General features: G+C 34.5%; 1 pseudogene; it reads left to right on the top strand.

Moving 5' to 3' along the window:
- The first annotated feature begins 11,361 nt into the window (after nucleotides 1-11,361).
- On the top strand, nucleotides 11,362-12,369 carry LOC122736234 (annotated as a pseudogene).
- The last annotated feature ends 605 nt before the right edge of the window (nucleotides 12,370-12,974 follow it).

Genomic DNA, 12,974 nt, shown 5'->3' with positions numbered 1-12,974 from the left:
AGAATCTACATAACTGAAGGTTGATGTGGGCTATCAACATGTGTACCAGGCTATTGTTTAGGTTGATGATAGCATAAATTCTGCCAAGAGAAGCCTCCAAGCTTCACTGCTAAATAGAATATAAATAGGCGAATTATGTAACTGAACACCACTTCCAGTATTAGCTATAAAATTAAAGGATAATGTTTTATTTCTCAGGTCTCCCTTCTCAAATTTCAAGCTTTCCAGTTCTGCCACACACAGATGTAATGCAGAGAGGTTGAGAAGTATAAAACAAAAACTATAATATAATTATGAGGATGAAAGATTATATCATCTGGTAGGTGCTGACCCACAGCAACTGATGCTGTACCTATTGACTTACTTTCTGAGTTTAACAAAGGAATGTGTCTCAAACCTATTATAGATACTTTTACTTAAATATTACAAAAGCTATGTGTATAGATCTGAAGTCAACATACAAGTAGTTTTACCTTTCTCCTCTATCCCTAAGGATTCAGCTCAATATCCATCTTTTATAAGAAACATTCCTTTATAATTGAAGTTTTTTCTACTGCCACTTATAAGAAATTTATTTTATATAGAGAAAAATTCTGCAAAAGGAAGCTCTAGAAAGGCATAATACTTATGCAGTTTAAAATATACTAGGAGAAAAAAATTAACAAAGATAATTAACAAGTGATGGTACATGGTTAGAATAGAATATCACTATGCTCTGAGAAACAGACACTATAATGAATACATAGAAGAATAAAAAAATTATATGGACTGATGCAAAGAGAAGCAAACAGAAACAGGAATACAATATACACGATGATGGTAATAATGTACAGCAAATGGGGAAAAATAACTGAAGTAAAAAATAATTGAAACTGAAAATTGTGAAATTAAAATGATCCAGATTAGAATCAGGGAATAGAGAGAAGACTTACATTTCAACAATGTTGGAGAGATGCAAAACCATGAGTGTGGAATATCCTGAATATAACATCATACATCATTAATGTGGTGGTTTGTTTTACTTTTTTTTTCTTCATCATATCTCTTTGTTTTGAGGCAGAAATCTGGGTGATGGATGTCATAGGAAATGTAGGTTTTATTAAAAAAAGACATCAATGAAATTTTATTTAAAAAATTAAAAGTGGATGTCCAACTGTTTTGACCCACTGGTAGATCTATAGCATTTCTTCTTTATAATAAGAAGAATCTACTTTAGACATTGAATTTTGGTGATAGTTAAGATACTTCTCAGGTAGAAACATTGATGTCTTCAATTGTTCCAACTTTTAGGCCACCTGAGGCCAGTATAATCATCCAGAAATTGATTTCCTGCTAAATAATTCTGCTTAACAACTCCCAATTCCGTTTTACCACAAAGAGAAAATTTAAGGGAACTGCACCATTTATACATGACTTATTGAATGGGAGAAAAATCACAATTTAGGAATCTTTACCTTGTTGTAGTTGATATAACTTTCAAGTTGTGTGGTGAGTGGGGAGATCCTGAATTTATTCTCCAAACCACTGGTGTCAGATTCAGATAGAATTGGGGGCCACTAATGAGCACATGAAGATTCCTGTGGGATACATGTTGAACTAGTTTTAAAATTTAATATTACTTGTTTTTCTTGTACTTTTACTTATTTTATTATAAATTTTCTAATTATATATTACTCTAGTTCAGGCTGCATTTGAGAATGTTGTGGTCTACATGCAGCTTATGGGCTGAGATTTTGATATCTTTGCAATCTAAACAATCTTAGATGGGGTGTCTCAGTCTTAATACTGCTTTAAGCCTTAATAACAATACTATACCAAGAATTTTGGGAAACTTCATATAATTACCAAGGAAGAACAACTTAAGAAAGACTCATTTAAATTTATATATTCTGTGCTTGTATCAAATGATGAACAAGAAAGTTACTCCATACTTAACTTAAAGATGTTATTCTAAATTATTAATAACTTATAAAACATTTCCAATGTCACTGGATTTTTTCAAAATTCTTATAAAATAGGGAAGACAATTCCAAATTTTACATAAAAATTGAGCTTCAGAGAGGTGGTAATTTATTTAAGTCCCACAGTAAATGGCTAAGCTGGGACTTGTCCCCAGTTCTTCTGACTTTAAGCCAGTGGTTTTATCATTATATTATATGCTCTTATGAGCATTTCAATATTTTTCTTGGTTGCTTCTTACTCAAAAAATGTATACATAATTTTCCTATCATGGAATGAAGTTTTGCTTCTTTTAAAAATGTTCCTTAACTTGAAGATCTAACTTTTCATTATTAGATAAAAAGTATCTAGAGGATTTTTGATCCCAAATCAATCACTAAACCCACAATCTTAATTCACATGTAAATGAATCCACATATTAGATTGTGATATTGGATTTACATGTATTTGGGGGAAGTTCCACAAATGTATAAATTAACTTTAAAATTTCTGGTACAAGGATGTCCCAATGGGGATTCCCTGCATCAACATAGATAGTTCTAATGTAATTAGGCTAAAAGATTGAGTTTTCCACAAATTTCTTCCCCTGGTACTTGATCATAACATAAAAGTTAATCATCATTTTATAGATGAGCTTTGTTCATCTAAAAAAAGCTTCTTACACAGATTTGCTATTGATCTCTATTTTTTCATCCCATGAGCAGTCAAGCTAAACTCCATGCTTTTCAACACCAGGTTGACTTTAGGGTGGTGTTAAGGCTAAAATTCTAGCTAAACTATCTAAAATATCTAATGAGTGGTCGCCAATAAATTTCAAGCTTTAGCAAGAGTTAGACTATTAAGCATTTATTAAGGAGAATAAGAATTTGGTAAAGAGAGAGAGAAAGGCCTACATTCATCAATCTATTAAAGGGAGAGCACATTTCTCGCTCCGCTCTCCGCCAGAGTCCCCAGGAAAGAGCCCCAGTAAGAGCACCAGGTTCCCCCTTCTTCCTCCCACCAGCAAACGTCACTTTCTGACACCAAAGAAAAGACACATGGTCTTGCCCTCAGAGATGTTCACCTCATGGTGGAGCTTTTCTATAGTAAGTCTCCAGCAAGTGGTGTCATTCCAATCGTTACAGTGGTAAATGTTTTGGAATAGTAATTCTGATAGATTATCTTTTAAGATGTAGAGAAATGGCAAGATGGGTTGACAAATGAAATCACAATTCTTCAAACTGTAGAAGTAAGACTGAGTATGTCTATGTGGCCATGCATAGTGGCAGAAACACAAGAAGAGCTATAGCATGACACATATAATAATGAGTGAAAGGCAACTGGGTGGCGCAATAGATAGATTGCTAGACTTGGGATCATGAATACTTGATTTCAAATTGTAGACACATAATGGTAGTTGTGTGACTATGGACAACTACTTCTGACAGCCTTGATTTCTTCTTCTATAAAATAGAGATATAATAGTATCTAATTCATAGATTAGTTATCATGGTTTAATGAAATGATTTATATAATGAACTTTAAAGTGCCCTTTAAATTTTAGTTGTACTCGACAACAACATGATTATAATTATTGAATAGCCTGGACCAATCTTTCAGTTACAAAATAAGGTTAAAAGGGGATTGAATAGATAATATTAGACTTGGTACAAGGAAGGATGCATTTTATAATTTCTCAATGGATCTTTCTGTCTTCACTTTCTATTCCCTCCACTCCATCATTTGTAACACTTTTATACTAATTTTCCCTAAGAATGTATCTGGTCATGTTAATTATCTGCTCAAAAATTTTAGTGTCTTCCCATTACCTCTCACCTCCTTAGTAATAAAGTCAAGCTACTTTGCTTAGTAATCAAGTCTTTCTACAATCAGACATCACCCCCTCTTTTGCAACATATCTTGAAAGTATCTTATGTTGTTTCCTACCATGCCTTCTGTGTTTCTGGCAAACTACACATGTGCTCTTTATTTGGATTGAGCTTCCTTGCCTACGTACCTTTGCGCATACCTGGAATGTCTTGTCATTTCTGTCTTTTGAATTTTCATCTGAATCAATCAAATAAATATTTATTAAGCACCTACAATATGCCAGACACTATGCTAAATGCTGTGAATAGATAAAGAAGCTAAAGACTGTTCTTGCCATCAAGGAGCTTGCAGTCTAATGAGGGGAGAAAAAAAAGCTAACAAATGTATACAAAGTGAATTATATACAACTTAAATAGGCACTAATATAGGGAAGGCACTGGAATTAAGAAGCATTAGAGAAGTCTTTCTTAATCCTTTAAAGTGAAAAATAAATGTTTTCCATTTCATGAAGCTTTCTCTGATTTCTTTAGTTTTGGAAATTGTGCTTTTTACCTCATTAATCTATTTCTCATGTGAACAATATTATTGATGTGCCATTTTTGGCTACTCTGCTGTAGTCCATGCAAGGTTCTGTAGAACATATCTTAACAAAATTTGGATCTTTCCCATTACCTAGCAAGATATTTTGCAGATAGTAAGCACTTGATAAATGCCTGCTGAGTTGAATTCATGGTATATCTTCTAGAAATGGTTGTTCAGAGATTTTTTGTTGATTTTCAAAGCCATTCTAATCATAGCTGAATATTTTCCTGGAATTCTCTCTTCTTAAAGGGATAACTGCTTTCAGACTCAAACATTTGCTAACCACAGGACTGGGCTATTTTAAAATCAGGTCTACTGTGTTAAGGGACTGATGACATTCAAAATAAAAAGCATTGTTTATATTGCTACATGTTCTTGCAGATAGGTATCCTAATTGTTTTGTGTGGTTTAATTTGTATGTATGTGTGTGACATTTGTGTGCATGTGTTTGGGAGTGTCTATTATTTTCTCCCTTATGTCTATCCCTATGAAGTAAAGACACAGGTGATTAGCAGAGGTTAGGGTGGAAATGTTATCATGTTCAAGGGATTAGGAATACCAAATAATGACCATGGAATGATATCCAGTATAGATAGAATACTATGAGTGAACTTCTGAGCTTTTAAATTTAGACATCAAATAACTCTGCTAAGAAATCTATTTGATAAATTTAGATTTAGTCTCAACATTTTCCCAGATTCAAACATCACATTGCTTGACAAAGAGGTGTCTCTAGGTGCTTAAGTTTGCTAAATAAGAAAAATTATTTTTTTTGTTTTCATTAATTCCATAGTAGTCAATTCATGAAATAATCAGAATGATTCTATTTGTTTAAAGTAACAAAAACAGAAGCTGCTGAGCATGCATGGGCACAGACAGGTAGCAAAGGCAAAGCAGTTGTCAGTCAGAGAATACCCCTATACATATGCATAAAGTAGAATTGTGGTAATGAAATAATTAAAATAAATACACTTGACATGATGACTTACTTATTTCAGTAGCAGCTCCTACAATGACACTGTCATTTCATGTGCAAGACACACAGGTACACACATAGAATTTCACCAGGGGTGATAGTTTGATTCCATTGCATTCTTAATTGGTCCTCTTTATTGTAAGCTGTCTAACCCAGAGTGTTAGAGGTTTAAATATGCTCATACCATTTATCTGTATAGTCATAACAAATTTTAATTAAGGTAAATTATTAATGCTATTTCATGCCTTGTTCTATTCAATACCTGAAGTACTCCTTTTGTCTTTCCTGAATGAATCAAATTTAGAAAGAAAAAGTGAGAGGATGAATGTATCTGCTGTATCAATCTGAATGTAGGCACTAAAAAGACATTTCTTTGAACAATGAAAAGCAATGCATTATGGAATCATAAAATCTTCATCCTGCATGGAAAATTTGACTGAATTTTGTTCAGATGGCTTATAAGCAGAAATCTACTTTTCAAAATCCAATTCCTATCATAAATAAGTAATTATATTTTATAGAGGACCGTTAGAGTTAACAAATTAATATACTCACAATAGCTCCCTGAGGTAGGTAATCTAGGTATTATTTCTATTCTAGTCTAACATTGTGTGACTATGGGCATGACATCTCACATCTCATAGTGTCTAGTTCCTTATCAATAAAATCAGTTGTTGAGTCAGTCAACAAGGAAGGAAGGAAACAAATATTTATTATGTCTTTATTATGTGCCAGGTACTGTGGTAAGTGCTTTACAAATACTATCTTATTTGCTTGTCAAAATTCTGGGAGTTAAGTGCTGGAATTGAGGAATTTGAGGCAAAAAACCATTGTGACTTGTCCATGGTCACACAGATAATAAGTGTCTGATGTCAAATTTGAACTTAGGTCTTCCTAATTCAAGACCCAGGACTCTATCCACAGTGCCATCAACAGAGGGAAGGCACTAGAATAAAGAGAGATTGGGGAATGCTCCTTGCCAAAAAAAAAAAAAAAATGGGAACTTAGCTGAAATTCTAAAGCTAATAAATCTGGGAATGAATGAAGGGGAGGTAGAGGGTTCTAGGTATGGAGGATAGAAATTGAAAATCTTTGATTGAGGAAATTGAGTCTCCTGTGTGAGGAACAGCAATGAAGCCAGTGTCATTATATCATACTTGGGTAAAGCCAAAATGAATAGGGTGTAAGAAGACTGGAAAGGTAGGAAAAGGTCAAGTCATAAAAAAGCTTAAAAAGCCAAATAGAAGATTTTTTTTTATTAGATCCTAGAAGCTATATGAAGCAATTCAATTTCACTGAATGGTAGTAACATGGTCAGACTTGTGCTTGCAGCAGGTCCCTTTGAAAGCTGAATGTAGGCTAGATCAGAATGGGGTGACAATTATCACAAGAAAAAAAAAAAAACAGCCAGCAGGCTACAACAAGAATCTAGGTAGAAAGCTATGAGACCCTTTACCAGGATGGTGGCAATCCTAAAGAGAAGGAGACATATACAAGAGACATTTTCAACAGGTTATACAATGAATGGGGAAGGAAATGAGAAAAAGGGGTTGAGAATAATACATAGTTTGTGAACCCGAGAAGTTAGGAAAAAGGACAGTTTTGGGGGAATGATAATGGGTTCAGTTTAAAACATAGTAAGTTTAAGATATCAAGAAGACATCCAGTAAAAGATGTCTAATAGGCAGTTGAAGATGTAAGACTGGAGATTAGGAGAGAGGATAAGGAAAGAGGTTAAGTATAGACAAATAGATTTGAGTATCATCTGTATAAAGATTAAAATCAAATGAATTGAAATTGATGAAAGCATCAAGTGAAATATAGAGGGAGAAGAGAAGATAGCCCAGGACACTGTTTTGGGACATACTCACATTTAGTATAGATACTCAAAGGTAGCATAAACTGGATGATAATCTAGTAAAGGTAGGAGGAGAGACAGGAAAGAGTAGTGTCTTGAAAATCTCAAGACAAATGAACAATCGTTTATTAAGTATTTATTATTTGCCAGGCTCTGTTAAGCATTATGAATACAAATACAAGGAAAAAGGATAGTTCTTGCCTCAAAGTTCACATATTCTAATGGGAAAAGTCAACACAGAAAAGGGAGCTGAAAAGGAATTGGCCAGGTAGACAAGAGATGAGGGAAAGTTTGGGAGAATCAGGCGCATAGCTTGGAGAAGTAAAAAGAAAAGCTTGGACTGGGCCTCTGCCTTAAAAAGGAAGTTCTGTGAAGCATCAGCAAATCAAAGGAAAGAAAGCATGGTAAAGGGCCCTTCTAATGTATGAATTCCAAGGGTCGAGTGGACTTTGAAGATGAAGAAATTTTTTTGTGGGGGGATTGAAAAGAAATCTGGTAACGTCAGAAGTACAGCCTGGTGAGGAATCAAGGAAAAGGTAAGTGGCAATGCCAAAGGTGGGAAAATGATCCAGAAGGATGAGGATTGAAAAAAAAAAGAAAGGTAATTAGATTAAGTTATTAGATCATTGGTAATTTTAGAGAACCCAGTTATAATTGAATAACAAGGTTAGATGCTAGACTACAGGAAGTTAATAAAAAAAAAAAAAGGAAAGAGAGAGTAGAGCCAGTGAAAGCATCTATCCTGAGGCAAATCTTCTCAAGGAAGTGGGGATGAATGGACCAAGTGAGTGATTACTTAAGGATGAAGGAGTCATTGGCATGTTTTAGACGGGGAAATATTAAAAATTATTGAGACAGTAGGGATGATAAAGGAAGCAATCTACTGCATAAGATAGGATGGAATGGGATCACTTGTACAAGTAAAGGGGTTTGGCTTGACAAAGAGAAAGGTTATCTCTTTCTATAAAATGGGAATGAAGAAGGAGATGGTAAGGGAAGGCATCTGAATGATGTGAGATATGGTGGAAGGGAGAAATTCCAAAAATGGCCTCAATTTTTCTTTCAGTATGAATACTGAAAGAATACTACTTATTGTATCTACCCATGGAGATGCTGAAAGAGATAAATTAGTTAATGCATATACTATACTTTACAAACATTAAGCATTTAATAAATGGTGAGTAATTATTGTTGTTGGTATTATTATCATAATTACTACTACTACAATTGTTGTATATCTTCTGTAATTCAAAGAGGTGGTATGAGTGTAATCTGTAATACTGGAAGTTGTAGAGAAGATGCCAACCTGAATTGGTAGAAGACCCACATCTAGGAATGTCCCATAACAATGAAATCATAGATCTAGTCTATGTTGCATTTAACAGGAAATTCAAAGGGGATTTAATCAGAGTAACTAAATACAAGTTAGTCAGCAAATTTTTCTATCACATGGGATCTTAGATGGATCAATAAGTTGCTTTTTCTCTCCTGTGTTTTTCTTTTTTCTTTTTTTTGAATGTTCTCCCTCCCTTGCCTGATTAGCCTTCTTTCAGTCTTCTCAACACAAAGGGCCTCACCTTACATATATAACCCCACTTCCCACTACTTTTCATCATCTACTAGAGAAAGGCTCATGTCACCTCTAATTTGAATGGTTATTTCCAATTACTGGGCCTTTGCTCATCCATGGACATTCTGGGTATTTGTTCTCTCCTCTCCTAGGCTCTTAGTGATCTTCTTCATTCATTTTATCATCACAGATTATAGTTTTGGATTTATTTTACATCTTCTACAAAGCTGATTTTTTTGTAATATGAAAACTTAAAACTACTCAATCCTATCCTGTAATGAAAATCACCTCAAATCACCTACTAAGGAATTTGGAATTAATTTCATGATAAAAAGGCATTTCTTCCTACCTGAATAACTTTGGTAGATTCCCCAGATTCCAATCAAGTTTTTTTGCAGATATTTTCAATTACTATGCAATTCATTTTACAATCTATTTTCTGGAAACTTCTCATTTAATTAAAATCATTCATTTTATCTATGTAAATACTTGAATTAACTTATTTATCTTAATTCACTCTTTTAGCCCTAGAGCCTTCAACATGTATTTTCCTAGACATGTAGTGAAAAATAAGAAAAAAAAATAGGGGTAGGGCAGGGTTTCTCTCATTTCCTCTTGAACTTTGTACCTTATGCTGTAGCTAGAAAATCAATTGATCTAATCCTCTTCCTTCCTAAACACCAAACCCAGTTTGTTTATAATTCCTTATTGATGGGATATGCCATAACTAAGGAAAGCAAGAAGGAGCAAACAAAATAGAATTAATGGTATTTTTACTGAATAACTTAGTAGAACAAAGAAATAATGGTTTAATAGACAATCCATATACCACTTCTTGGTTCCAGATTTAGATACAGAACAATTTGATTCTAGTTTAATGACTATATTGAAAGATTTCAAGATGTACAAAATATATTGATGAAATTAGGGATATTAATTAGGAATGTGAAATTGTTGGGGTGGTAAATACATTCAGACCCCAATATAAATATCAATGAGAAAAGGTTATGTCTTTAATTAAATTAGCGCTATATAAGTATATGGCATTTTGTAATTCACAAAAGATTAGGTTGCATAAGCATCACTAATTTACATTTTACAAACAAGTAAACCAAAGGTCAAAGAAGTTAAATGATTTGCTTCACAGTTATTGTGGAGCTTCAACTGAGTTCAGTGTCTGAGGAATGACTAAAATAGTTGTGGTCCATGTAAGCTATTACTGTGCTCAAAGAATTGATGACTATGTTAAATACAGAGAAGATTGAAGAAAATCATATAATATGATACATAGTGAATGAGCAAGAACTAAGAGAACAATACATACATGAACTAAAACGATGTAAATGGAAAAATGACAGTCAAAACCCAATCAAACATGAATGTTGTGACATTATAAAGAATAAGCATATGTTTGAAGAAATGAGAGGGCCTTATTTTGATACTCAGTATAAATTCTATTTTTTGGATATAGCAATCATTTTTTACTGTTTTTTCCTCTTCTTTTTCTTTTAATATATATTGGCTCTCTGGGAGGGGAGAGAATGAAGGATTCTAGGGGAAACTGGAAATGTTAAAAATATAACAATAACATTTTAAAAACCTATGTCTTGAAATGCTTATTTTATTTCTCTTTCCTTTAAACAATGCTACAACATGGGAACTTTAGAGGAAGATTTGAGTTGAGTCATAGAAAAAAAAATAAGGAACTAGAAATAGCCAGGAAGTGATCTATAATAAATAATATTTAAAATTTGTCTCAAATTTCCACTATGCTAAGGGTTTTACAAATTGAATAGGATTTGGTCCTCACAACAACCTTGTTAGGTAGTTACTATTATTATCCCTATTTATAGATGAGGAAATTGCGACAGAGGGAGGCTAAGTGACTTACTCAGGATTCTGAGATTGACCTTTAACCCAGGTTTTAGAGACTCTAGGCCCAGCATTCTATCAACTGTTCCACCTAGCTGACTAGAAAAGTATGATAGAGGTTCCAATTTTGAATAGCTATAACCATTAAAATGTTTTTTCTTATATTCAGTTGAAATTTGTCTTTCTGATTCTTCTCTGATCGAATTAGAAGGGGTCTAAACTCTCTTCTATAAACATACCTTCAAATCCTTTGGGGGTTTTCTTGTGTGCATCCTACTTCTCTAGTTAAATGTCCTCAGTTCTTTCGACTTAACTCTATACAGTAGATCACCAATCTGTTCACAATCCAGATCCTCTTCTTCTGGGTGTACCACAGCTTGTTGATTTCATTCCAAAATCTGATCTGACTCATGTAGAGTATAGTCGTAACATCATCTCCCTCAATCTCAATCCAGCCTAAATTGATACTAGCTTTAAAAACCAAATGTGGGTTTTTTTTTCTTCTTGTTGTTACTGTTGAGCTTCTACTCTATTAAAACCTCAATATCTTCTCACAATAAAATTTTATCTCATTATCCAAAATAACTTTTCACATTTTGACAGGTTATATATATTATTGTGTTGGTATTTAGAATGATTTTTATTGAAATTGAAATTAATAGGCGCGAGTCTGGGAGCAGCAGTCTCCCATCTAACTCAGAATTCCTCTCACCCTGACCAGCAACATAGATTTCCCCCAAAATGGCAACTACTGTCAAGGGTCAGCTGATTCTGAATGTCCTAAAGGAAGACCAGGTTCCCCAAAACAAGATCACTGTTGTTGGGGTTGGTGCAGTTGTCATGGCATGTGCCATCAGTATCTTAATGAAGGATTTGGCTGATGAACTTGCTCCAGTTGATGTCATAGAAGACAAACTAAAGGGAGAGATGGTGGATCTCCAACATGGCAGCCTTTCCCTCAAAACACTAAAGATTGTTCCTGACAAAAACTACAGTGTGACTGCAAACTCAAAGCTGGTTGTCATTACTGCTGGGGCATGTCAATAGGAGGGAGAAAGTAGTCTTAATTTGGTCCAGTGTAATGTGAATATCTTTAAATTTATCATTCCCAATAGTGTCAAATACAGGCCTAATTGCAAGCTGCTTATTGTTTCCAATCCAGTGGATATTTTGACATATGTGGCCTGGAAGCTAAGTGCCTTTCCTAAAAAACATGTTATTGGAAGTGGTTACAATCTGGATTCTATCCATTTCCATTACCTAATTGGGGAGAGACTTGGTATCCATTCTTCAAGTTGTCATGGATGGGTCCTTGGGGAACATGGAGACACAAGTGTTCCTGTATGGAGTGGTGTGAATGTTGCCAGTGTGTCTCTGAAGAATCTTTATCCTGCTTTGGAAACTGATGCTGATTCAGAGAATTGGAAAGAAGTCCATAAACAGGTGGTTGAAAGTGCTTATGAGGTAATCAAGCTGAAGGGCTATACTTCCTGGGCCATTTTATTGTCTGCGGCAGATCCGGCAGAAAGCATTATGAAGAATCGTAGGAGAGTGTATCCAATTTCCACCATGATTAAGGGCCTATATGGCATTAATATAGATGTCTTCCTTAGTGTCCCTTGGGTCTTGGGGCAGAGTGGCATTTCAGATGTGGTGAAGGTAACCCTGAATCCAGATGAGGAGCCCCGTTTAAAGAAGAAGGCAGATACTCTTTAGGGAATCCAGAAGGAGCTGCAATTTTAAAGTCTTTTAATATACTGCCACTTTACTGCCTAGAGAATATGACACTGGTTAAGGAATTAGGCATGATGTGCTTTTCATGTAGGTCAAATCTTTCCTCTGATTAGTGATACCAGAAATATAAAACTTAAGTACACACTCTTCCTAAACTTAGAAATGGGGGAATAATACAGTGTGGCTATTTGTTAAACCCTGTTTGCATAGTGATGCTGGATATGACTTGTACAGTCTTGAAGTGGTTGCTGTTAAGCAGAGCAAGCACTGGCCCTCCAACCTCACCTCCTAGGTATATGACTGCCTGCCTTGTAGGTGCTATAAGTTCTAGTAGGCCCAGAAGACAACATTCCTGGATACAAAACACCATACAGTAGTAAAACTTTGATGCATTGATTACCTTTGTGCTCCCCTCCATTAGGGCTCTCCAGCATGGCCCCATGTATCACCCTTCCAGAGGACCTGATTTTGTCTACATATATATATTAGTTGTAAATTTCCATTTTACATTAAAATATCAATGTACAAAGATGCAACCAATTCCTCAAGTAACATACTAACCCTAATGCTGAATAAACAACAAATAACTGATTTTAAAAAAACGAAATAAACAG

The sequence above is a fragment of the Dromiciops gliroides genome, chromosome 1, assembly GCF_019393635.1.
Source record: "Dromiciops gliroides isolate mDroGli1 chromosome 1, mDroGli1.pri, whole genome shotgun sequence".
Lineage (NCBI taxonomy): Eukaryota > Metazoa > Chordata > Mammalia > Microbiotheria > Microbiotheriidae > Dromiciops > Dromiciops gliroides.
Note: the sequence above shows the minus strand (reverse complement) of the source record. Positions and strands in the feature narration are given on the sequence as shown.